We start from the raw sequence: 24843 nt of genomic DNA on the forward strand, positions 1-24843 counted from the left end.
CGCCAATGACAAACAGGGAATTACCAGTGAACTGGTACTCAATTAGCCGACCTCGGAAGGTTGACAGGCTGAGTCAACCCCCTTGGCGTTAATTCAGCGACCAACCGGGATTCGAACCCAGGATCCTAGGTTATCCTAAGCTGGCACCCTAACTGCTAAGCCAACACCAGGCTTGTTTGCAAATACCTGTTTGCAAAAGGTATTTTTGTGCTTAACCAACAGTGAATCTTTATCCTTCAAGTTAAGCATTTTCAACTTCCTGCCTCTTGACCTGTCCATTTCCGCAGTCCTCATAAAAAATATTTGTACTTCAGAAAATGGTGATTTGTAAAAACATATCCCCTCTTAACTGGAAGGGTGGCATGAAGGTCTATGCCGCACCATCACTTGGTGCAAGAGTCCTGACGATTGCGACACTGGAATGCAGATTTAATTTTTCTATATTTTTTTCCCTCAGTTTAATAACCTGTAATGAGTCCCTATACAGGGTTAGGGTTAGGGTTAGGGTTGTTGTTAGGGTTAGGGTTGTTAGGGTTAGGGTTGTTAGGGTTAGGGATGGTGTGCATGGCAGGAACCCACCTGTCGGTCAGGACCCTTGCAGCAAGTGCACATGAGACACAGTAGTTCATGACCATCATCTCATCCAAGAGATGCTGTTGTATGTACACAGTGTCCATAAAGTCCTTGTGCAGCTTTGAACTTTTATAACTTTTCATGCGCACATGATGGAAACAAACTGTAAATGGAGTATGAAAGCATAATTCATGTTCTTCTTCTTTAATGGCCACAATTATTCCCACGTCCATGTGGGGTGGGCCTGGGGCAGCTTGTCCCAAGTATTTCATGAACCAGCTGGCTAAGCCTGACGTTCGACTAAGGTTACAACAGGAATTTGGTCACGGTGCCGGCCAAAGCTCGCCTACTCTTTGCGAAGGACACTGTGGGACGTTTAACATCCAACATCTAATTCTAGCAGACGGGACACCCGTTTAACGTTCATCCGAGGGAAGGCACACAGATTGATGTCTCGTCCTGCCTGTCAAACACTGGGATGACAGTTCGGGATTCAAACCCAGTCTAGACAGCTTAGAGGTGAGTGTGTGTAAAGCATAATTGAACAAGTTTTGTTGTTGGTGTTGTTACCTCTGCCACTCAAAGTGTATGGAGGTTAGAGGTTATGTTTTCACCCCTGTTCGTTTGTTCGTCTGTTTGTTTGTCTGTGCGCAGGATATCTCACAAAGTTATCGACGGATTCAGACCTAACTTAGTTGAGCAGGTTGGGTGTGTGACAAGGCCCAATTGTTTAGATTTTGGTGAAGATCCGGATCTGATTCCACTGGTCAACAGCCAAATTGGTTCTGACTTATTTTCAACTGTTTCTAACTAATTTGGTGCCCACGAATCCGAATCTGACCTTAAAATTTCGCTATCACGTAACCTTGACGTAGTACATGACGTAAGTGTGGAAAAAATATTTAGAACATGCGAATTTCTTGATTAAGTCTCAATAAGTCGATTTATTGTCACAAAAAAAATAATATGAATTTATTCTTTTTCAAGATTTATTTACATTTTATTTACATTTACATTTTATTTTATTTACATATTTACATTTTATTTACATTTAAAAGTTTTTATTTACATCACATAAAAAATGTAAATCTCCAAAAATAATATGAACTTTATAAAATATCAAAAAATAATATGAACTTTCAAGTTTTTATTTACATCACATAAAAAAATGTAAATCTCCAAAAATAATATGAACTTTATAAAATATCACAAAAAAATAATATGAACTTTCAAGTTTTTATTTACATCACATATAAAAATGTAAATCTCCAAAAATAACATGAACTTTATAAAATATCACAAAAAATAATATGAACTTTCAAGTTTTTATTTACATCACATAAAAAAATTTAAATCTCCAAAAATAACATGAACTTTATAAAATATCACAAAAAATAATGTGAACTTTAAGTTTTTATTTACATCACATATAAAAATGTAAATCTCCAAAAATAACATGAACTTTATAATATATCACAAAAAAATAATATGAACTTTAAGTTTTTATTTACATCACATTAAAATGTAAATCTCCAAAAATAACATGAACTTTATAAAATATCACAAAAAATAATGTGAACTTTAAGTTTTTATTTACATCACATATAAAAATGTAAATCTCCAAAAATAACATGAACTTTATAATATATCACAAAAAAATAATATGAACTTTAAGTTTTTATTTACATCACATTAAAATGTAAATCTCCAAAAATAACATGAACTTTATAAAATATCACAAAAAATAATGTGAACTTTAAGTTTTTATTTACATCACATATAAAAATGTAAATCTCCAAAAATAACATGAACTTTATAATATATCACAAAAAAATAATATGAACTTTAAGTTTTTATTTACATCACATATAAAAATGTAAATCTCCAAAAATAACATGAACTTTATAATATATCACAAAAAAATAATATGAACTTTAAGTTTTTATTTACATCACATTAAAATGTAAATCTCCAAAAATAACATGAACTTTATAAAATATCACAAAAAATAATGTGAACTTTAAGTTTTTATTTACATCACATATAAAAATGTAAAGCTCCAAAAATAACATGAACTTTATAAAATATCACAAAAAATAATGTGAACTTTAAGTTTTTATTTACATCACAAAAAATAATATGAACTTAAAGTTTTTATTTACATCACATTCAAAGTGCTTCTGAGCTTTACTTTTGCGTTTGTAGGAGCAATCACTTTCACGCTGTAAAGTCCAACAGCAGTCGCCCATCATGTTTGGATTGAATCGGCCTTGATATCGAGTCTCCATGATGGCAATTTCCTGGTGAAACCTTTCTCCATGTTCATCACTGACATCGCCAAGATTTTGTGGAAAGAAGTCCAGATGACAATGGAACAAATGTATACATTCGAGCACCGAGCGCCTGGTAACTCTTCAACATCTTGTCCACAAGCTCTTCATAATTTGGTGCTCGAAAACTTCCAAGGTAATTGTTAGCAAGAGCCACAAAGCTATCCCAAGCTACGCTTTCCAGCTCAGATAGTCTCGTTACAAAGTCCTGATTAGTGAGTACGAGACGAATTTCGGCTGTGGCCGATATTCCTATGGTATACTGGTTCTCAAAAACTGGATGTGCTAGTGAACATTGGATATCATAATCGAAATCTACAGGTTCATGTTGGTTAGAGTCACCTCAAAATATACTAGAACCATGTAAAAATTTTGTTGACCAGTGTTATGATCATTTTTACATTTTTAAAGTAATTCTTCAGCATTGAAAGAAGAGGCCAAAAACTACATACTGTACTGCATGATATTTTTGTTAAAAAATAATAAATTCTTTCATATTTTCCAATATTATATAATGTAACATACAAAGCTCATTTTAACCACTCACTGACTCATATTAATGTTCGGTACCTTCCGGGTGTCGTAGAAAGCTGAAATTTAGCGTGCTGACGGGCATCAACGCCGATATACCGGGAAGAATCGCAGAACCGTTGGAAAGCGTCCGTAAATGAAAATTAACGTAAATCACTGTAAACGCGTCCATAAAAAAAATCGATATCAATATCTAGTCAATCTCAATCGATATCCAGCATAAAAAAAATTGTAATTTTTACAACTGTAAACGGTGAAATACAAACCTCAATTGATATCTAGCACGAGGTCGGTGAAGCTTACCTATAATCATAAAGCTTCTATTGATTATTTACCCTACGGAAGAAGCACTGTTCATTATTGCTTACAATGTGTAAGAGAATACCCCGTGTGTGTATGTGTGTATGTGTGTGTGTGTGTGTATATATATATATATATATATACATACACACACACACACACACACACACACACACACACACACACACACACACACACACACACACACACACACACACAGCATATCAATCATGTGTAGTGTGAGGAGTGCTACCCCCGATCTCCTATGGACGTGAGTTCTGCGAGTTCCGACCAGTGGCTTCAACTCGGGCACTCTTTTCTAAAGACAGATTTTCTGGTTATCATTGGTCACACATCAAACGGAACCACCCATCCAGTTTTTGCGCTTGTTACCCTCGCCAGAGGAGAGGGCATTCCATTTGAGTCCGTTTGTTTGTCTGTTTGTCCACACAAAATAAATATGATTTTCTCTGCAACCGTTGGTCCGATTGACAGGAAATTTTCACTATTGGTGCAACTACACCTGTATAAATTTTTAATGATAATTATGACGTCATAGGTCACGTGATTCGGCCGCCATCTTGGAAAAACCGAAAAACTTTGCACCTCTATATCTCCGAAAGCACTGAATAGAAAAAATTGAGACATCGCTCATTGTAAAGAACTCTCCATGGGGAATAAAATATGTTAATGATGATGTCATAGGTGCCTCCATTATGACGTCTTAATTCGACAAGTACAAAACTTCATCCAATCAAGATGAATTTTATGGAGCACCATGTCGGCATAAAGTGGTGGAGAAAATGTAATAATGATGACATCATCGGTCACGTGGTTTGGCCGCCATATTGGAAAAACTGAAAAACGTTGCACCTCTATATCTCCGAAAGTGCTGAATAGAAAAAATTGAGACATCGCTCATTGTAAAGAACTCTCCATGGGGAATAAAATATGTTAATGATGATGTCATAGGTGCCTCCATTATGACGTCTTAATTCGACAAGTACAAAACTTCATCCAATCAAGATGAATTTTATGGAGCACCATGTCGGCATAAAGTGGTGGAGAAAATATAATAATGATGACATCATCGGTCACGTGGTTTGGCCGCCATATTGGAAAAACTGAAAAACGTTGCACCTCTATATCTCCGAAAGTGCTGAATAGAAAAAATTGAGACATGGATCATTGTACAGAACTCTCCATGGGGAATCAAATATGTTAATGATGATGTCATAGGTCCCTCCATTATGACGTCATAATTCAACAAGTACAAAACTTCATCCGATCATGATGAAATTTCTTGAGCATAATCTAGAAATAAATTAGTTTAGAAAAAAAGTAATGATGACGTCATCGGTCACGTAGTTCGGCCGCCATATTTGTTTTAACACAAAAGCCTTAAAAAACACTGAAAATACATCCTGGCGAGGGTTTGCAATCTCTGATTGCTCTTTTTCTTGTTTGCTTCTTGTGGAAGCGCCTTTTTATATAACAAAAAAACAAAAAAAGGTTAAAAATAAATCACAACCTCTAAACACAACTTGGGACAGGCACTCCAACCCCATGGCCAAAGCACACAGTCCAACAAGACTGTTCCACATACATAAACCTGCACCTTAGCCCAAAGGCTGAAGTACATGGTCAATCAAAACACATACATCCTAACCTATAAGACCCAGAATGCATGGCCATACAATTGGACCCCTTCTCCATTAGAGTGAGTCTACACGACTTCAATGGAATACTGTCCCAACGAGATTCTCAATCTCTTTGTGTGTGTGTGTGTGTGTGTACACACACACACACACACACACACACACACATATACAGTCACATGAAAAAGTAAGTACACCCCAGGTAAAGTTTTGACTTTTTCAACATATTTCAACATACAGCTATTTGATCTTCATTTCAACAATGTTGATAGATAAAGGTGATATAATATAACAAATATCATGAAACATTTACATTTTGTAGTCCATTGTATAATTTAAATAAACATAAATGCAAATTTCGCATGTGGAAAAAGTAAGTACACCCCATGAAATGTTTTGACTTTTTCAACATATTTCAACATACAGCTATTTGATCTTCATTTCAACAATATTGATAGATAAAGGTGATATAATATAACAAATATCATGAAACATTTACATTTTGTAGTCCATTGTATAATTTAAATAAACATAAATGCAAATTTCGCATGTGGAAAAAGTAAGTACACCCTTGGCTCTAATAGGTGGTATTGCCCCCTTTGGCAGAAACAACCTCAAGTCGGCGTTTCTTTTAACTGTCTACCAGTCTCTGACATCGACTGGGAGAAATTTTTTCCCACTCCTCCATGCAGAATTCTTTCAGCTGTGCGATGTTTGAGGGGTTTCTTGCATGCACAGCTCGTTTCAAATCCCCCCACAACATCTCGATGGGATTTAGATCCAGGCTTTGACTTGGCCATTCCAGCACCCTCCATTTCTTTCTTTTCAGCCATTCCTTGGTGGATTTACAGGTATGTTTAGGGTCATTGTCATGTTGCAAGGTCCACCTTCGGTTGAGCTTCAACATCCCGACAGATGGCCTCACATTATCCTCAAGCACCCTCTGGTACAATCAAGAATTCATAGTGGATTCTATGATGGTGAGCTGCCCAGGCCCTGATGCAGCAAAGCTGCCCCAAACCATAATATTTCCACCACCATACTCTGCAGTTGGTATCAGGTTCTTGTGGTCAAATGCTGTCTTTGGTTTTCCCCAAATATGTCTTCTGGTACTGTGGCCAAATAGCTCCACCTTTGACTCATCTGTCCAGAGCACGTTGTTCCAGAAGTGCTGGTCTTTGCCGAGGTGTTCATTGGCAAACTTTAGTGTTGCCCTGATTTTCTTTCTGGACTGCAAAGGTTTCCTCCTGGCACACCTCCCATGTATATCAAATTTGAGCAGCCTCTTTCTAATGGTAGACTCGTGCACTTTGACATCAACGGTGGCAAGAGCGACCTGTATGTCCCGTGATGACATTCTGGGGTTCTTAGAGCCTTCTTTCAGCATCTTGCGGTCTGCTCTCTGGCTGAACTTGCTGGGGCGGCCTGGCCTGAACAAGTTGGCAGTTGTTTGGAATCTTCTCCACTTGTAGATGATCTTCCGGACAGTCGAATGATTGATTTCAAATTGTTTGGAGATCTTTTTAAATCCCTTCCCAGACTCGTAGGCATCTATAACCTTCTTTCTGAAGGCCTCAGAGAGCTCTTTTGATATAGGCATGGTGACGCCACACACTTCAACAACAAAGAGCAAACCAAAGTGAATGTCTGAGGTTTAAATAAGACAGGTTCCTCCAAGATCCTCTCTAACGATGTTCTAATCATTTGCACCTGAGCTGGTGCACCTGATTCTAATTTTAGGTATTTGAAGTAGTGATAAATGTAGGGGTGTACTTACTTTTTCCACATGCGAAATTTGCATTTATGTTTATTTAAATTATACAATGGACTACAAAATGTAAATGTTTCATGATATTTGTTATATTATATCACCTTTATCTATCAATATTGTTGAAATGAAGATCAAATAGCTGTATGTTGAAATATGTTGAAAAAGTCAAAACTTTACATGGGGTGTACTTACTTTTTCACGTGACTGTATATATCTATATTTGAGTGGAGCACCAGGACAGCTGGTGTGCTTTGCCACCACACCCTCCTCGATGTGATGCATGAAGATAGCACAGGACTTGATGGCAGGTGGGGAGATGTATTGCCGTTATCTGTACATCTTCCTTATTGATGGCGCTGCCCAGACCGAACACAGCACTGGTCTGTCGCGTTGCGATCGACGTTCTGGCCTTGAGAGAGTCTGGACTGTCCGGCATATGAGCAGGTGTCATCTGAGGTGTAGCAGATGGTGTATGGTGGCTCGGGTGGCGTGTGTTGTCCAACTGCTCATCCACACAATCTGAAAAACATTGTCACATTGATGTCATTGACTTGTGTGACAATTTGTGAGACTTTCAAAATTATATGAATCTCATCATACTCTGCTCAATTTCAGGATCAAACGTGCATTTTTAAAAATTATCCTTTTTGGATCTGTAAATATTTTAATACTTTGTAAATATTCTATATATATATGAATTGTAAATATATAATTTGTAAATGTTGTAAATTATACATTTTTGGCTCTGTATATAATATAGTAGCACAGCCAACCCGTCGCTTCGCTGATGCACCAATTAGTCATCCTGTTTGCCAAAAACTCCTACCCCACACCCCTTCTCCATCCCCGTCCTCACTTCCCACTCCCTCCACCTTTCCCCCCATTTGTTCTGATGTCCCTTCCCACTAGAAATGTCTCACACATGATGCCAGGCTTTGACAGGCCCCTCCCTTTTTTTGGAGGGGGAGGGGGAGAGGAAGGGGGGAGAAGGGAAGGAGGACAAATTTACCTGTGTGAAGAGTGCTTTAACCTCAATGTTGCCCAGGTTAAAAAAATAAAATTGTAATACCATCTGCCATCACCACCAGGCGACACTACATGGAACACATTTACAGAGAAAATGTATGCTCCCTCGCCCACCACACCCCGTGTAAGGCCAGGGTCACATAGCCTATGTTACCCCACACACACAGACTTGTATTTGAACTCCGAGTTTGGAGCTTGTACCTTAAAAGATGTGGCTGTACATAAGGAACAAAGCCACAGAGAGAGGGTGGGAGAGAGGGAGAGGAAGAGGGAGAGAGGGAGAGAGAGACAGGGAGAGGGAGGGACAGAGAGGGACAGGAAGGGAGGGACAGGAAGGGACAGGGAGAGGAAGAGAGAGGGAGAGGAAGAGAGAGGGAGAGGGAGAGGGAGAGGGAGAGAGAGACAGGGAGAGAGAAGGACAGAGAGGGACAGGAAGGGACAGGGAGAGGGAGGGAGAGGAAGAGAGAGGGAGAGGAAGAGAGAGAGAGGGAGAGGGAGAGGGAGAGAGAGACAGAGAGACAGAGAGAGGGACAGAGAGGGACAGGAAGGGACGGAGAGGGAGGGAGAGGAAAGGGAGGGAGAGGAAGAGAGAGGGAGAGGAAGAGAGGGAGAGACAGGGAGAGAGAGGGACAGGAAGGGACAGGGAAAGGGAGGGAGAGGAAAGGGAGGGAGTGAGAGAGAGAGACAGACAGACAATGGCATTTTTATGTATAGATATGTAAATATTGTAAATATGATGTCATGTTTTGAAAAAAAACAAAAATTTTGTTTGTTGGTTATTGATTGCCCAATTTTCCAAAAATGGAACAAAAAATTTCCCAATTTTTATCCCACCACCTTTTGGAGGCCATGAAGTATTGTAGGAAAGTGTTGGTACTTTTACAAAGTTCGATAAATCTCACATTTGGCGAAAACAAACCATTAGTGGGGTGTACGATTTTTTTCCAATCTTAGGGGGGAGGGAGGAGAGGGGGAAGGAAGAGGGGGTGGCGGTGGGAGAGGATGGGGACTAAACAAAATCGAAAGTCCGAAATATTTTACAGAAATTCTGCATAGGGCGAGTGTAACAAAAGAAAAGTATGGCAAAATCAATATGAGAATACTTTTCAAACAGGGGGCTTTTGATGTACCCTAATACACACACACACACACACACACACACACACACACACACACACACACACACACACACACACACACACACACACACACACACACACACACGTACACATGTATATATCTGAAGACTGGCTTCAGCTTAATCACCCACTGCCTGATTGTCGGTGTCGGTCCATCAGCAGAAACTTTCCATCACCGATGTTTACACCCTTCAATCTATAGAGAGAGAAAGAAAGATTCTGTATGTGGAAAAATAATCTCTTAAAATCCTTTAATGGTAAGTTTAAATGCCTCTTCCATTGTCATTATTGCTCAACCATACTCTCCAACAAGGGCAGTCATGGTAAAAAAAGTATTTGAGGAACACCTGCTTGAAGGCCGGAAGACCAGCAAGGGACGGGAGGGTCAACTTGTAATATTCGTTACATATCAGAGGTCTTGCGTGGTCTTTCTACCCACACTAAGGACTAATTCGTTAACACAGTCTTGTAATTGGAAAATGTGTTACAAGAGCAGTCAGGTGACTCCAGGTGATGTCTGCAATCTCCTGGAGATGCGTTTGAATAGCACAACCTTCACGTATAATGAAGCACACCATTGACAGATCTTTGGTGGAGCTCACCTGGGATTTGTGGTGTTTGTAGTTGATCCTGGTTATGGAGGAATTAGAATGTAAGGTTTTATGGCTGATGAGGATTGGCCGCCACAGTCCCTGAACATATGTTGTGATGCCACATTCACCACAGTGTATCGGATTATTGATGACCTTCTTATCATGCAACGTGGCCGGGTCTTTGCAAGTATCAAACTCATGAACCAATTTGACAAAAGAGACAAAAATTGCCCGTCTTGGATCTGGAGGTTTGCCGAAAGCCATGCGGCTCTTCAGGGACACGTGTGTACAGAAAGCCAACATAAACAAACAGATTGTTGGATTAAAATTTGGCTAATCCCATGAGCCACTAACGTCGTGTTGCTCGTTCACTAACATCCCGGGTAAGGACAGTGTCAGCACCAAGGAAAGCTGCTCTCAAGAAAATAAAACAAATGCGGATTTTGTATTTGGGAATGGATAAGTCGGAGGTCCAGGATCTGAAAAACCCAGCGTGCCAAGGTGAAGGTGGTGGACATAATCGGTGGTAGGTGATTCAATATCATCCAGCTTATCATAAAAGATTAACAGTACAAATTTTGCTGCACATATCGGTTTGGCTTATACACCACCGCACACAATTTGTAGCATCTTTCACAAATGAAAAAGTGGGATTCCAATTGGCAACAAATGTGGATTGGTATATTGCTCCATGTTTGAGGGTGGTGGCCAATCCGATGTCGACGAAACTTGTGGGAATTTAAAACGGAATTGCAAGAACACATCAAGGTACCCCAGCTGGGCAATGCGACACGGTCAGAAATAGCTCATCTTTGTGGACAATCTGGGCACAAGTTTGACCTGAGCAGGAGTTGCACCCTGGATATAATCCCCAATAAACACCTGAGATTGTTCCTTGGGGCATTGCATTCCAAAGGCCAGGTAAGGTGGTTTAGCTTGTGAATCGACCGACATTGTAATAAAATACACGTTTATATTACACAGGCTGCTCAATCTAGATAGTGCAAGGCACTGATGAATGGTAAACGATGCAAACATCACTGTCTCGCTCATACACCTCCATCCAATCATACCACTGCGCACCTGCTTGCTGTTTCTTTATAACATTACAGGCTCACCAACAGGCATGCTCATGGACAAATAGCACCAGGTCACGCTGATTACAAACCTGTGTTGAGTGGACTATCAATGTTTATATCATGCTTGTGGTTTAATTGTCCACTCCATTCCTTACTCTGGCAGGTGACGAGATGACGGTTGTGAAGGTAATGAAACCAAGCTATGCATTGAAGGGACATCGATTAGATTGGAGTAGGCCTCAGGAAATCTGTTATGGAAGAAACATTATATGAGACTCGGTCTGCTCTACCTGTTTGTTGCAATATTGAGAAATTGTGCAATTATTGGTGTGCTCAGCATTTTTCGCTGGCTGGCACTGATGACTCACCAACAAGTGATGAAACCAGTCTGGCAGATGCGGGGGCTTGCATCATTGGGATTTTCATGTATGTACTACTTGTGAATGCCTGCAGCTGTAGTGCAACGCAGGTAGAGTTTGAAACAGCAATGGGCTTATCATGTGCAGCTGTTCTTGTTTGCTTTGTGCAGCTCAACTTTGGCTAGAAAAGAATGGGAAGAGTTTATTTCGATTTTCCTTCTAATCATGGGTGTGAGGTGTGATTGGGTCATAACGATTAATGTCAAAGGGGAATTTCTTTTTTTTTTAGAAATTTTTACAAAATAATTACAAATTAAATACAGAAATATCAAAATTACACAAGTACTTATTCAATCCCCTGAATCAATACTTAATAGAAGCGCCTTTGGCAGCGATTACAGCTTCAAATCTTCTTGAGTTTGTCTGTATCTGCTTTGCACGTCTGTATTTGGGGAGTTTCTCACATTCTTCCTTATGGATTTGCTCAAGCTCCGTCAAGTTTGATGGGGAGCGTCGGTGAACAGCAATCTTCAATTCTTTCCACAGATTCTCAATGGGATTTAAGTCTGGGCTTTGGCTGGGTCACTCAAGGACTTTCACATTCTTGTTCTGAAGCCATTCCAGTGTTGCTTTGTCTGTATGTTTGGGGGAATTGTCCTGTTGGAATTTAAATTTTGACTGCAGTCTAAGGTGTTTTGCACTCTGAAGCAGGTTCTCCTCAAGAATTTGCCTGTATTTGGCTCCATTCATTGTTCCCTCTATCCTTACAAGTTTCCCAGTCCCTGCCGCTGAAAAGCATCCCCATGGTATGATGCTGCCACCATCATGCTTTATGGTAGGGATGGTGTTAGATGGGTGATGAGCTGTGCTCGGTTTCCACCAGACGTAGGACTTTGCATTTAGGCCAATGAGCTCAATTTTCGTTCTATCAGACCACAGAATCTTTAGCCTCGTGCTCTCAGCCTTTCATGTGTCTTTTTGTAAATTCCAGGTGTGCTGTCATGTGCCTTTATCTCAGGAGTGTCTTCAATCTGGCCACTCTCCCATAAACCTAAATTGTGAAGTGCTGCAGAGACTGATAGCCTTCCGGCAGGTTCTCCAATCTCAGTCAAGTAGTTCTGTCAGAGGTCATTGCCTTCTTGTTCACCTCCCTGACCAAGGTCCTTCTTTCCCGGTTGCTCAGTTTGGTCAGACAGCAGTTAGCTCTATAAAGAGTCTGCATAGATCCATATTTTCAATTTCCTAATGATGGAACTCACTGTGCTCTTGGGAATGTCAACACTCTAGAAACTGTTTTATACCCTTCCCCAGATCTATGCCTCCTCACAATTCTATCTTTGAGTTCTATGGACAGTTCCTTTGATTGCATAGTAGAGTTTCTGCTCTGACATTCTCTGTCAACCGTAGGACCTCATCTCAAAAGGTGTGTTTCTTTCTAAATCGTGTCCAATCAATTGAATTGGCCACATATGTACTCCAATCAAGTTGTAGAGACATCTCAAGGATGATTAAAGGAAATTAGATGTACCTGAGCTCAATTTGGAGTGTCATTGCGAAGGGGTTGAATACTTATTGACGCAAGACTGTTCAGCTTTTTATTTTGAATTTATTTGTAAAAAAAATAAAAAAAATAAATTCCAGTTGGACATTATGGGGTATCATGTTCTGTGAGCCCTCTATTTTGCATTCCAATGGGGCGTTGATCCATCTTTCACACAAAGTGCAAATCAGACTCCGTTAGTTACAGTTTCTCCCAAAATGTGACAAATATGAGATGTAATCTTTGCATTACTCCATGGTTTATGGATCCTCTGGTGTAATCTGTCAAAAAGTTGGGCCTGCTTGTATTCTTTTCAACAATGGCCTGAGCTGTTGTCATCCTTTTCCTGAAGACTTTAACCACAGTTCACTTGGAAAGATTGGATGTGGTGGAAAGGCTCCTAACTTCTGGTCTCCAATAACTATTCCACATTGAAGGTTAGTCAGCTCTTTGCCTCATGGCTTCCTCATTACAACTGAATTTCAATATCTGCTGAACAGTTTTATAAAACACATGCTGCTTTGCATTGTGGGAAAAATAATATATACACACTATTTGAGACTATTTATTTCAAGTTTATATCTGCTGTCCCCATTCTTTTACTAATTTTGTGTGTGTTTCACAAATGAATGTGATGCATGTGATATGTATGGAACATTCAATTGTACATGCGTTTGTGAATATGTGTACATCTGTAGTTGATGCTGAGGTAGTTGTTTGCTTTACGTTTGAGGTTTATTGCTCTGTTTCTAAAGCTGACGAGCACAATCGATGACAATCACACAACGGTGATGTCGAACAAACTACAAATACAAACTTACAGTTTAGGAATGTGAGTGATTTGGGAATTTAATCATGTTTCTGACTTCCTCCAATCACGCAATCAAGGCTTGGCTCTCAATGGAACCCTCTCCTCCACCAGTGGAGACTGGAGCGCTCCAAGACAGTGTATTGGACCCATTCCTGTTCCTCATATTCATAAGATCTCTTCTCCCATGATCTGGAAAATCCTCCATTCCCTTTGCAGATGACTCCACATTGTGTCGTAAAGTGCCTTGTCCCACTGTGAAGCAGACAGCAGCTGCCTCTCTCTCTCTCTCTCTCTCTCTCTCTCTCTCTCTCTCTGTCTCTGTCTCTGTCTCTGTCTCCCTCTCTCTGTCTCTGTCTCTCTCTCCCTCTCTCTGTCTGCTGATTGGGAAATGATTGCACTCTGGTCTGGTAGATGGAACATGCCCTTCAATGCAGAAAAATCAGTCTCACAATGTCGCTCCAGAAGGATCCTCAAATGACCCTAGCTATATATTTTCTTGGTCATCCACTGGAATAGGTTGAGTCTCTTGAACTCCTAGGCCCATCAGCACCATCAGCCATTATCTCTCCTGGGCTGACCATATAGAGCAGAGCTGGCCTCCAAAGCCAGACCTAGCCTGGGCATCCTCCATTGTTCCAAGTAATTACTTGAAAACTCATTAATAATATCAGCCTTTGTTGATAGCTCAATGGAGTGCTGCCCCTCAATATGGGCTATCGCCCCAGAATCACATCTGCCAATCCTGAATTGCATGGAATCTAAAGCTCTCAACATTATTGGAATCTCCCATGATGAAGCCGAAGCACAACATCTGTTGCTGTCACATTGCAAACAGGTTGGTGGGCTCTCGGGGTTTTACTATCTCTCCTTCAGTTTACTATCATCTGACCTTATCAAGGGATTCCAGAACTCACAGATTATTCATGGAAACTCCTCGTTAAACCCTCAAAATCCAGGCTTTCCACTAAACTCCACTCTTTTGCTCCTCTTTTACCCTGTTTGTGGAACTGCCTTTCTCTCACCTGTGAGTCATTGTGATGTTTTTCATCGCACACATCCCTCTAGCATTTCAAACAGATGGCGAACTCTCATCTAATTTCATCCAACATCCCTGCAGCCATCCTTTCTACCCCCAATGAGCCCTACCTAACCCAATGCTTTTACCTTGCAGGTCAATGTGTTTCCTACCCTTTTCTCCACTTTTTTCCTGTTTTTACCTCTGCCACCAAAGGTGTATGAGGGTTATGTTGGTTTGTTTCTTTTTCTTTGTTTGCCTGTGTCTTTGAGCAAGATATCTCAAAAAGTTACAGACGGACTTGAACAAAACTTGGTGGAAATGTTGGTCGTGTGGCCAGGACAAATTCATTCGATTTTAGTGAAGATCCGGATACGGATCTGGATAAGAGAATTTTTTTTCCAAGTGATCCTTCACCATAGGACCAAAATGATATATATCATGATATTGTGGTGCTGTGCATACACGACTCGATTGCCAGAGATGTAGGCCACAACGCGTGGATACAAACAAGAGTCTTTATTACAAGCTCGCATATCAGCACTGGGCGGACTCGAGCTTAGAGCCCGCATATATGTCCCGAGGCCACGCCTTGCCCCCGGGCGTGGCCGATCGGCCGAAAGGCGGGGCATGTATTTCAGTTCCCCGCCTGGATGCTCGCGCCACCCACTGATGCGCGGAATTATTGACCCTTGTGCCCGCCACATGCGCCCCCCCAGAATTCCCGCGCACCTGAAGGGTGAGCTTGCGGGGAAGCCGGATGACCCGGCCGAAACGCCACCTGGCGATGCGTGCAGGGCTGGGGGGTAGCGGGACGGCGGGGCTGGGGGGTGCCGGGGGTCTGATCGCCCGGGGGCGGCCTCGACGTGGAGGCAGACCTGCTTGCGGGGGGTGGTCCAGATCGAGGTGGGCCGGCTTGAGGCGGTCCACGGACATACGATCCGGGGCACGGCCGATGTCCACGGTGAAATGTTTGTCCCCGGTCTCCAGCACGCGGAAGGGCCCGTCGTACGGGAGCCGTAGCGGTGCCCGGTGGGCGTAATGCCGGACGAAAACGTACTCCGCCGTGCGAAGCTCCGGGGCGACGTGGGAGGACGGGCAACCGTGGGGTGCCGTCGGCACTGGGGCGAACCTCCGGGCAGTCTCCTGCAGGGTGGAGCGCTGTTGCGCCGCGGACCAAGGAGCCGTGGAGTCAGGGATAAATTCGCCCGGTACCCGCAGCGGTTGCCCGAAGACCAGCTCCGCTGAGGACGCACGCAGGTTGACCTTGGGCACCGTCCTGAGACCCAGCAGGACCCAGGGGAGCCTGTCGGCCCAGCTGCCGTCGCGGAGGCTGGCCCGGAGCGCGGCCTTCACCGAGCGATGAAAGCGCTCGCACAGGCCGTTGGCATGGGGGTGGTAGGCCGTGGTGTGGTGCAGTTTGATGGCGAGCCCTTGCGCCAACGCGCCCCAGAGCTCCGAGGTGAACTGGGGGCCGCGGTCGGACGAGATGTCCGAGGGGGCACTGAATCGGGCAACCCAAGTGGCGATGAAGGCTTGCGCCACATCAGCCGCAGACGTCGCCGCCAATGGCACGGCCACCGGCCACCGTGTGGTGCGGTCCACCATGGTGAGGAGGTGGGTGAACCCCCGCGAGGGGGGCAGAGGTCCCATCAAGTCGACGTGGATGTGGTCGAACCGACGCTCGGGCACCGTAAACGGGACCAACGGGGCCTGGGTGTGGCGGTGGACCTTTGCGCGCTGGCACGCGAGGCACGTCCTGGCCCAGTCGCGGACGTCCTTCCTGAGGCCATGCCAGACGAACTTCGCCGCGACGAGCTTCTGGGAGGCCTTCGTGCCCGGGTGGGACAGGCCGTGGATGGCATCGAAACCGGGCGCTGCCAGCCAGCGGGCACGATGGGGGTGAGGCCGGCCGAGGGAGTCGTCGCACAGGAGGGCCGCGCCCGCGACGTCGAACGGCACCTCGGTGACGCGGAGGCCCGTGATGGCGGTCCGCAAGGCCTGGACGCCAGGGTCGGCGGTCTGGTCCTCCGCCATCCGGGCATAGTCGATCCCGAGGTGGACCGCGTGCGCGACGGACCGGGAAAGGCAATCCACCACCGGGTTGTCTTTACCCGCGACGTGACGGATGTCCGTCGTGTACTCGGACACGGCAGAGAGGTGACGTTGCTGCCGGGCCGACCATGGCTCGGCGACCTTGGCCATCGCGAACACAAGGGGCTTGTGATCAACGAAAGCCGTGAACGGGCGGCCCTCGAGCAGATGGCGGAAGTGTCGGACAGCCAGGTGGAGCCCGAGCAGCTCGCGGTCGAAGGTGCTGTAGCGGCGTTCATGCGGGCGAAGCTGCCGGCTAAAAAACGCCAGGGGCTGCCAAGCACCACGCACCCACTGCTCGTGCACCGCGCCCACCGCGTAGTCCGACGCGTCGGTGGTGAGGGCGATCGGTGCATCGGGCGCCGGGTCCGCCAGCATGGTGGCGTTGGCCAAGGCCAGCTTTGCGCCCGCAAACGCCGTGGCCATCGGCTCCGACCAGGCGATGTCACCTTTGCCCGGCTTCCACCGGAGGGCCTCGTGCAGGGGGTGGAGGAGCTGGGCGACGTGGGGCACGAAGCGGTGGTAAAAATTGACCATGCCCAGGAATTCCTGGAGCCCCTTGATCGTGCGGGGGTGCGGAAAACTCTGGACGGCCTCCACCTTGGCCGGTAAAGGGACGGCCCCGTGCCTGGTGATGCGGTGCCCCAAGAGGTCGATGGCGGCGATGCCGAAGCGGCACTTTGCGGGGTTGATGATCAGGCCATGCTGGCCCAGGCGTTCAAAAAGCGTGCGGAGGTGGAGCAGGTGCTCCTCCTGGGACGCGATTGCGACTAGGATGTCATCCAGGTAGACATAGATGAAAGGTAAGTCACGCAAGACGCTGTCCATGAGCCGCTGGAACGCCTGGGCTGCATTCTTCAACCCAAAAGGCATCCGCAGGATCTCAAAGAGGCCGAAAGGGGTGATGACGGCCGTCTTTGGGACATCGTCTGGTTGTACGGGGACCTGGTGGTAGCCCCGGATGAGGTCCACCTTGGAGAACACGGTCGTGTTTGCCAACCGGGCGGAAAAGTCTTAGATATGCGGGACCGGGTAGCGGTCGGGGGTGGTAGCATCATTGAGCCGGCGGTAGTCACCGCACGGCCGCCATCCACCGCCGGGCTTCGGCACAATGTGCAGAGGAGAGGCCCAAGCGCTGTTGGAGCGCCGTACGATACCCAGCCTTTCCAGCGTGGCGAACTCCACTTTCGCCACGGCGAGCTTCGTGGGGTCGAGGCGGCGTGCCCGGGAGTAGACCGGCGGTCCGACCGTGGGGATATGGTGCTCCACCCCGTGTTTGACGGCCACCGCTGAAAAGGTGGGCCGCGTGAGGGCCGGGAAACTGGCGAGGAGGCGGGTAAACTCGTACGCTGCCGGAAGCGTACAGACTAACCTCGCTGGGACGGAACCTTTCAGCAAGCCGCTTGGCAAGCTGCTCGGTGAGCCGCTCAGCGAACAAGCGAGCGAGCTGAAGGTTTCGGCCTGGACGAGACGTCTGCGCTTAACGTCGACCAACAGCCCATGCGCACATAGGAAGTCCGCGCCGAGCAGGGCCATTGGCACGCTGGCGGTGACGAACGACCATTGAAAGCGCTGCCCTCCATACCACCGTGAGAGGCAACGCTTCCCGAATGTGCGGATGGGTGTACCGTTGGTGGCAAGCAAAGCGGGGCCCCGGCCTGCGGCTTGCTTGTCGGACGCGGAGGCAGGGAGGACGCTTACCTGCGCTCCCGTGTCGCAAAGAAAACGGCGCCCGGACGAGGTGTCCGTGATGGACAGGAGGCTGCCGGAATGGCCGACGCTCATGGCCGCAAGTGAGCGCCGGCCCGGTCGTTTCTCGACCCGTCAAAAGAACATGGCGGACGGCACGTTTTAGCCTTGCGGCCGAACCTGGCATGGTAGTATCACCAGGTTTACGGCGGTGGCCCCCTCGGCGGCCGTGCCGGTGGCGGTGGTGGTGGCGGCGGCGGTAGTGGGCGGGGCGTGTCAGCGGCCACGAGGGAAGTAGGGGGCGCTGTAGCCTCCGCACCGGGATCCACTACGGCAGCACCGTACACCGACCGCGTGTCGCAGGCCGCGAAATACTTGGCGGCCTCTCCAGCCAGGGCGCGGGGTTCCATTATTTTGGAACCGGCCAGCGCAAAGCACACCTGTACAGGTAGCTGGCATAGGAAAAGTGCTCGGAATAAGAAATCCGGGCGCTGGTCTCCAAGCAGGGACAGCATGAAATCCATCCGGACGGATGGTCGTGTGTCACCGAGGGCGGGAAGGTCCAGGAGGCGGTCGGCACGTTCGACCTCCGTGAGCCCGAACGTGGCGAGGAGGAGACGTTTGAGTGCCTCGTACTTGTGGTCGCCCGGCGGGCACTGAAGGATGGACATGACGCTGGCGGCAGTGACGGGCCCGAGGGCGGCGACCACGTGGTAGTACCTGGTCTCGTCCGCCGTGATGCCCCGGAGTTGGAATTGAGCTTCGGCCTGCACAAACCAAACGTCGGCTTGCGCTTCCCAAAACTCCGGGAGTTTGATTGCGATGGCGTTGGTAGCCATGGCGCGTTCGGGGGTCAACGGCTGAACCAATCGGGGTCACCAGTGTGGTGCTGTGCACACACGACTCGATTGCGAGAGAGGTAGGCCACAACGCGTGGATACAAACAAGTCTTTATTACAAGCTCGCATATCAGCACTGGGCGGGCTCGAGCTTAGAGCCCGCATATATGTCCCGAGGCCACGCCTTGCCCCCGGGCGTGGCCAATCGGCTGAAAGGCGGGGCATGTATTTCAATTCCCCGCCTGGATGCTCGCGTCACCCACTGGTGTGCGGAATTATTGACCCTTATGCCCGCCACAATATCTCAAAAAGTTACAGACGGATTTGGACAAGACTTGGTGATTGAGTTGGGTAAGTGACAAGAACATCCTGCTTAGATTTTGGTTCTGGTTCCAATCCACATCCGACCTATCAGTAGGGTACAAAATGTAAACTGTTCCGCCTGGCAGAGGTATACGCTCTCCCGAGTGACGTTTTAGTTGTTCATTTATTTGCTTGTTGTGTTAAACTTTACTTCCACCAATCTTGTAGGTAATAGTAAAGTACATATATTGAATAAATTTAACAATTTTACAAGTCAAGCACAGTGGAAGGACAATGGTGTCATTGTACCTGTATGAGTAAGTGTATTTCATTGAAATATGAATCCAGGAAGTACACTTTTATTCATTGTTTTTCACATCATTTTCTCACTTTTGACGTGCACATCTCGCGTGTTCACTCTGGATTTGTACAATTGATTGAATCTCTACATTGTTGTTTTTTTATATTTAAATCCTGGCCCTGTTATAAAGGCAAACCACCCCTGTGTATTTCTTTGCCAGGGCATCTGTGTGGCAGCATTGACCCTCCTCCCCACCCTGCACATCCACCACCACTGCCAGGGGATGGCACACGTACTTGCTAAGCAGGAAATGACTCATGATGATGGGGGAATATTCAAATGTATCATCTTTTCTACTTTGCTCTAGTGTGACTCTAAACCTGTTGCTGGTGAACCAATTGCTACTAGACACGTTTCCTGGAGTTACCAGGTGGTCAAAGACACAGGTATTTGAGTGAACAATTGAGGAAATGGGGAAAAAGTGTTCCCATTTACATTTCCTTGAGTACAGTAGTTTAGTGTCCCACAGGATTGTGGAAAGGTGGCGTATTCCTCTTTGTGTACCTCAACAAGGCTGAATAGTTTGTTTTGTACCCCATCGATGGGCCAGATCTGAATCCAGACATGAACCAACATCTAATCGACTTGTTATTGACATCTCACCAACTCATCCACCATGTTTTGTCGTAAGTCGTCCACAACTGTTTGAAATACCATGATATACAGTCACGTGAAAAAGTAAGTACACCCCATGTAAAGTTTTGACTTTTTCAACATATTTCAACATCCAGCTATTTGATCTTCATTTCAACAATATTGATAGATAAAGGTGATATAACATAACAAATATCATGAAACATTTACATATTGTAGTCCATTGTATAATTTAAATAAACATAAATGCAAATTTCGCATGTGGAAAAAGTAAGTACACCACGACATTTATCACTACTTCAAATACCTAAAATTAGAATCAGGTGCACCAGCTCAGGTGCAAATGATTAGAACATCGTTCGAGAGGATCTTGGAGGAACCTGTCTTATTTAAACCTCAGACATTTAGTTTGGTTTGCTCTTTGTTGTTGAAGTGTGCGGCGTCACCATGCCTAGATCAAAACAGCTCTCTGAGGCCTTCAGAAAGAAGGTTATAGATGTCTACAAGTCTGGGGAGGGATTTAAAAAGATCTCCAAACAATTTGAAATCAATCATTCGACTGTCCGGAAGATCATCTACAAGTGGAGAAGATTCCAAACAACTGCCAACTTGTCCAGGCCAGGCCACCCCAACAAGTTAAGCCCGAGAGCAGACCGCAAGATGCTGAAAGAAGTCTCTAAGAACCCCCAGAATGTCATCACGGGACCTTCAGGTAGCTCTTGCCACTGTTGATGTCAAAGTGCACGAGTCTGCCATTAGAAAGAGGCTGCTCAAATTTGACCTACATGGGAGGTGTGGCAGGAGGAAACCTTTGCTGTCCAGAAAGAACATCAGGGCAAGACTAAAGTTTGCCAATGAACACCGAGGCAAAGACCTGCACTTCTGGAACAATGTGCTCTGGACAGATGAGTCAAAGGTAGAGCTATTTGGCCACAGTACCAGAAGACATGTTTGGCGAAAACCAAAGACAGCATTTGACCACAAGAACCTGACACCAACAGCAAAGCATGGTGGTGGAAATATTATGGTTTGGGGCAGCTTTGCTGCATCAGGGCCTGCGCAGCTCACCATCATAGAATCCACTATGAATTCTTCATTGTACCAGAGGGTGCTTGAGGATAATGTGAGGCCATCTGTCGCAAAGTTGAAGCTCAACCGAAGGTGGACCTTGCAACATGACAACGACCCTAAACATACCAGTAAATCCACCAAGGAATGGCTGAAAAGAAAGAAATGGAGGGTTCTGGAATGGCCAAGTCAAAGCCCGGATCTAAATCCCATCGAGATGTTGTGGGGGGATTTGAAACGAGCTGTGCATGCAAGAAACCCCTCAAGCATCGCACAGCTGAAAGAATTCTGCATGGAGGAGTGGGAAAAAATTTCTCCCAGTCGATGTCAGAGACTGGTAGACAGTTATAAGAAACGCCTACTTGAGGTTGTTTCTGCCAAAGGGGGCAATACCACTTATTAGAGCCAAGGGTGTACTTACTTTTTCCACTTGCGAAATTTGCATTTATGTTTATTTAAATTATACAATGGACTACAAAATGTAAATGTTTCATGATATTTGTTATATTATATCACCTTTATCTATCAATATTGTTGAAATTAAGATCAAATAGCTGTATGTTGAAATATGTTGAAAAAGTCAAAACTTTACATGGGGTGTCCTTACTTTTTCACGTGACTGTATATAGTTTATTGCCCCACCACTCAATGATGAAGAATCACTTAAAAATATATTAAAAGTTCTCGTATCCGGATCCAGATTGGATATTCACCAGAATCTAATCAATTCGTCCTTGTCAGACACCCAAACTGTCCAGCTAGTTTCGTCAGAATCCGTCCACATCCTTTTAAGATATTATTGGTATATATAGCTTTTAGGGCCATCTCTTGAGTGAAGAATCACTTGTTAAAACTGAATAGAATCTCGTATCCGGATTCGGATCTTCACCAAAATCGAATCGATTCATCCTTGTCGCATTCCAAAAATCTGCACAAAATTTCGTCCGAATCCGTCCACAACTTTTTGAGATATCCTGTTCACAGACAAAAACAGACAAGCAGACAGGAGTGAAAACATAACCTCCATTCACCTTCGGTGGTGGAGGCAATTAATTAGTTGCCTTGTCATGGCCTGGTCATTTTACAAGACCTTTATCATGGGCTTCAACATGGCCTAGTAATGTCCATCATAACTTGTCAAAAAAGATAAGCCAAGCTTTGTGAGGCCATGGAATGGAGTCAATTTTGTTTTGAGTGACCACACAATGGATGACCAGTTGTGTTTTGTGACCACAAAATCAATGGCGAGAGTGAGCAGATTGAAAATCAGCTTCTGTGAGTGTTCGATTACCCGTCTGTCACGTCCCCTTTATCGGTGGAGCTTGCGTTCCAGGCAGATTAAAATATGAATTTCCACATTACTATTCATGAAAATCCACCATACAGTACATGGACATTAATGCACACGTATTATACAAACGTTTTACGACTCGTACATTAATAATTATCGGTCAATCATAAATGAATAATACAGACTATATATATATATATATATATATATATATATATATATATATATATATATATATATATATATATATATACATATATATATATACATGACTCCATGGTAAGATCTCCAACCTTTAATTGAACAAACAATGACTCAACGTTTCGATTAACAACATGTGACAAAGCCACACGCCTCCGTTAATCTTCCTCAAGAGTGATAAAATCATCTCAACATCCCCTTATATGCAAAGTGGGCGGGGTATATGCAAAGTGGGGTGGGCAAAGCTGGACAGCCAATTAAACCGCATCACACCGCTCTCGTGAACTGAGACGTTACTGACCAAATTCAAAAATCAACCGCATATTCACGGCTCAAAATAATCCTGTAAGCAATGCTGGATTATAACTCAAGTGTTTAGAAAATCAGGAACAATCATTACATTTAATTAAAAGTTAAACTTGTAAATAATTAAATTGTAAATTAAATTAAAACTGTAAATATATTAAAGCAAAAATTTTTAAGATTAAATAAAATTGCCATAATATCAAGATCATCACATGTGGCCCTATGCGGGAAAGGGGAATGCGGGATAGGGGAAGGTAATAGGGGGGATAAAAATGGGGGGGGGGGGAACCGGAGGGGGCGGAAGTGGAGGGGGGGGGGGGGGTTGGGAGAGGGGTGGTTTGGGGGGGTGGAGGGGGAGGGGGCAAATTGTCCGAATAAAAACCTTGTGTGACATATTATGTGGACTCATTCAAAGTATGGAATGCCTGCTTCGTTTACTACTTACCGGTAGCGTTTGACCCACTCTTGTGTAAACGAAGCAGGCATTCCATACTTTGAACAACGAGTCCACATAATATGTCACACAAGGTTTTTATTCGGACAATTTGCCCCCTCCCCCTCCCCTCCCCAAACCACCCCTCTCCCAACCCCCCCCCCCCTCCGCTTCCGCCCCCCCCTCCAGTTCCCCCCCCCCATTTTTATCCCCCCTATTACCCCCACCCCCATCCCGCATTCCCCTTTACCGCATAGGGCCACATGTGATGATCTTGATATTATGGCAATTTTATTTTATATTAATTTTTTTTTGCTTTAGTATATTTACAGTTTTAATTTAATTTACAATTTAATTATTTACAAGTTTAACTTTTAATTAAATGTAATGATTGTTCCTGATTTTCTAAACACTTGAGTTATAATCCAGCATTGCTTACAGGATTATTTGAGCCGTTAATATGCGGTTGATTTTTGAATTTGGTCAGTAACGTCTCAGTTCACGAGAGCGGTGTGATACGGTTTAATTGGCTGTCCAGCTTTGCCCACCCCACTTTGCATATACCCCGCCCACTTTGCATATAAGGGGATGTTGAGATGATTTTATCACTCTTGAGGAAGATTAACGGAGGCGTGTGGTTTTGTCACATGTTGTTAATCGATACGTTGAGTCATTGTTTGTTCAATTAAAGGTTGGAGATCTTACCATGGAGTCATTTGGATTTACTCCCAACCGCAAATCTTTGCTTATTTATTTATATCTATATATATATATATATATATATATATATATATATATATATATATTGTTACAGACACGACTTTGATGTTAAGGTGGGCCGAGCGGAATGGCCGTCGTGTCCGCACAAATTACCCGATTATACTCGACGTTGACGAAGTCGCGTTACGCTGGCTCAATAAGAAAAAGAAGACACCCGGC

At 44.7% G+C, this 24843-nt stretch overlaps 1 protein-coding gene across 1 annotated transcript in view; it reads left to right on the top strand.

Moving 5' to 3' along the window:
- ESRRG (estrogen related receptor gamma) overlaps window positions 1–24843 on the top strand; it is a 544168-nt gene that overhangs the window by 19557 nt on the left and 499768 nt on the right.

This window comes from Myxine glutinosa, chromosome 9 (assembly GCF_964187855.1).
Source record: "Myxine glutinosa chromosome 9, kmMyxGlut1.1, whole genome shotgun sequence".
In the NCBI taxonomy this organism is placed as follows: Eukaryota; Metazoa; Chordata; class Myxini; order Myxiniformes; family Myxinidae; genus Myxine; species Myxine glutinosa.